This window comes from Octopus sinensis, linkage group LG8, assembly GCF_006345805.1.
Source record: "Octopus sinensis linkage group LG8, ASM634580v1, whole genome shotgun sequence".
NCBI lineage: Eukaryota > Metazoa > Mollusca > Cephalopoda > Octopoda > Octopodidae > Octopus > Octopus sinensis.
This window is the reverse complement of record NC_043004.1, coordinates 98,894,332-98,897,920: the sequence shown is the minus strand read 5'-3', so window position 1 is coordinate 98,897,920 and position 3,589 is coordinate 98,894,332. Positions and strand designations below refer to the sequence as shown.

Genomic DNA, 3,589 nt, shown 5'->3' with positions numbered 1-3,589 from the left:
TTGCATGAATACCTGCATTTCCACCTGTACAAATTGGTCACTGGGCAATAGTTGAAACCATGACACTATGCACAGCAGCTTAACCTCACATGTCAGATGGAAGCAATTTTTTAGGCAAATGGCAACCTCATTTTGTTAATGATTGATGAAGCTCATTTTCGTCTCAATGGCACGATGTATCAACAGAACTGTCATTACTGGGCTCTTCAAAATCCCAGAGAACTACATGAAAGACCACTAAACAGCAGCCCAAAGTGATGGCCTGGCGTGCTGTTGGAAAAGCTACCATCGTTGGTCCTTACTTTTTTGAAGTCAATAACTGAAATGCTGTTACATCGAGATGTTGAACAACTTCTTTGTGTCTGAATTATGACGAAAACGTATGCCTGTTCAATGTGTGTGTGGTTTCCACAGAAAGGGGCAACAGCCCACATAGCCAGGGCATCAACGGACGTTCTTCACCCTCTCTTCAGTGACCACCTAATTTCCAGGTTTGCTGATATTCCTTGACCTCCCCAGTGCCCTGATTTGTCCACGCGTGATTATTTCTTGTGCAGAAACCTCAAGGCACATGTGTATGCACATAAGCCCTGTACATTGGACAATTTGAAGGAAGCTATTCACATAGAAGTCACCCAGATTGACAGAGCAATGCTGGAGAGACTGGAGGCCAACTTCCAAGAACGCCTTCAGAAATGCATCAATGAAAATGGACATCATATGATGGATGTCTTCCACATTTGATTTTGACAACTGCTAATTCAATACAAATACATTGATGTCAATAAAATTTGTTTGCAGATAAAATTAATGATTTTGCGAATTTTTCAAAAACGCCCATCCTCTCTTCCCCACCTTGTATATATAAAACATACTTTGTTTCTGTATTAATTATTATTGATGTAATGATGCTCCCAAAACGCAGCAAAATATATATAACATATACATGGATATGTATTTATGTGTGTGGAAAACGGATGTTAAATGATGGTGATGATGATATACTCCTTTACTCTTTTACTTGCTTCAGTCATGTGACTGTGGCCATGGTGGAGCACCGTCTTTAGTCAAGCAAAACCGACCCCAGGACTTGCTTACAATCATGTCACTTAGTGGTTTGGAAATCAACACCAATAGAATTAAAACACCAGGTTTTTAAAATATATATAATGGGGTCAATATGTTCGACTAAGCCGTTTCAGGCAGTGCCCCAGCTTATGCAGATATGAAACATAAGCCTCAGGCCGACCGAATTCTTGTGAGTGGATTTGATAGACGGAAACTTAAGCAAGGTTTCCTTGGCATATAAGTTACCCACTTAGACAAGACGCCGGTTCTTTGCAGATGAGCTGCAAGATGCAGGAGAAAAGAATGAGAGAAAGTTGTGATGAAAGAGTCAGCATAAGTTTGCCATTACCTTCTGGCAAAGCCACGTTGAGTTTAGGTGTTTCACTCATAAACACACACATCACCCAGTCTGAGATTCAAACCTGCGATCCTTTGACCGCGAGTCCACTGCTCTAACCACTCAGCCATGTACCTCCACAAATATATATAAATATATACATATATATATATATATATATATATATATATATATATATGTATATATAATAAATAATATATATATATATAATAGATAACATATATATATATATAATAGATAATATATATATATATATATATACGTCTGTGTTTGTCCCTCCACCATCGCTTGACAACTGATGTTGGTGCGTTTATGCCCCACTAACTTAATGGTGCAGCAAAAGAGACTAATAGAATAAGTATTGGGCTTACAAAGAATAAATCCTGGGGTCAATTTCTTTGAATAAAAGGCTCTTTAAAGTGGTGCTCCAGCGTGGTCACAGTCAAATGAGTGAAAAAAAGTAAAAAAGAATATTTTTCCTGTCCCACCAAGGTCCAAATGCATCTTGGTCCTAGTGTTAAACAATTTTGCTAGCACTATTCATAATATTGTGTATAAAAGCCCTCCTGGCAGACCATAGTATAGAACTTTGTAGCCACATCTTCAAATTTCTTATGAGTAGAATAAAATTGCTGGTCTCAGTGAGCCCATTTAACAACATAAACTTATATAAACAGACGAGAGGGCAATATCATAAGACCTATCACTTGTGAACTGGTCCTTCACACTCAGTCTCTCCTGAAATAAAGTGACTTACCAGCTTGCTAAGATCACTGTCATTCACATATATGCTAATCATAACCTAACATGACCCAACAACAAAAATAGATGCTGGCTCCTGAGAGAGAGAGAAAGAGGGAGAGAGAGGGGGAGAGAGAAAGAGAGAGAGAGAGAGAGAGAATAAGTCAGCAGAAAGATAAATGGAATTAACAAAGAAGTAAATAAATTTGGTGAACCAGCAACAATCAGTAGCATTGCTACCCGTCACCCCCAGGGTACTGTATTAAATCCATTTTCACTTATTATTTACATAAATGATATTGGAAATGCTATCAGATATAAAAATTTGATGCCACCGAAATATATACTCACATTAGATGATTATAATGTCGATGTTTATTGAAATACATTTTATTTCCAAAATTTAATAGAATCTATCGACAGAATGTTTTTGGACACACAGACACAGCCACATGCACACACACAAACACACAAATGCAAATATACATGCACACACAAGCATATGCATATCTATCATATATATATGTGAATTATCTATCTATCTATGTCTACCTATTTATCTATATCTATCTATCTATCTATCTATCTATCTACCTATTTATTTATATCTGTCTATCTATCTATCTGTTTATCTATCTATCTGAAAAAGAAGTAATTTCTACTCTCCTCCTCTGGAAGCCATCTACTCGCAATACCAGAGGGCGCACACTCTCCTACCCTGATGTAATCTCCAGGGATACAGGCATCCAGCAACAGGACCTCTGTAATGCTATGATGGACCGTGAAGTCTGGCGTAACATAGTAAATTCCATTGTCTCGACCACGGTCGAACAATGATGATGATGATTATCTATCTATATCTATCTATCTATATCTATCTATTTCTCTACCTATCTATATCTATATCTATCTATTTATCTATCTATATCTATATCTATATCTATCTATCTATCTACCTATTTATCTATCTATATCTATATCTATCTATCTATCTCGGCCTTTTGGCTAAGATCAAAGTGTAGAATCTGTTCTTATCAGCTTAATATCTAATACGGTCCCTATTTGGGGCCATCGATATTAAACTGATTTTTAGAACGAGGCGAAGTGTTAAGGGCTTGCTTCACCTTTGCCACAAGTTGTTCTGATATTGCAATGCTTCCAGGATTCAGCCCATCTCCCACCCAACCGTTTCCCGCCCAACCCATGCCAGCATGGAAAACGGATGTTAAACGATGATGATGTAAGGGCAGCAAATTTGTGGGAGGGAAGGAACTGATTCAACTAGTACTTATTTTATTGACCTCAAAAGAATAAAGGACAAAGTCAGCCTTGGAGGAATATGTACTCAACGGGATACTAATGATTCTGCGAGCTTGCTACAATCAGTTTTACATTAATCTCAGAAGTTATTCTATACTTTTG

At 37.4% G+C, this 3,589-nt stretch overlaps 1 non-coding gene across 1 annotated transcript; it reads left to right on the top strand.

Annotated features, from left to right (window-relative positions):
• The first annotated feature begins 3,151 nt into the window (after positions 1–3,151).
• Positions 3,152–3,346, top strand: LOC115215325. Its single transcript, XR_003881992.1, has one exon. It is a non-coding gene; the product is annotated as a U2 spliceosomal RNA (small nuclear RNA).
• Positions 3,347–3,589: the final 243 nt, after the last annotated feature.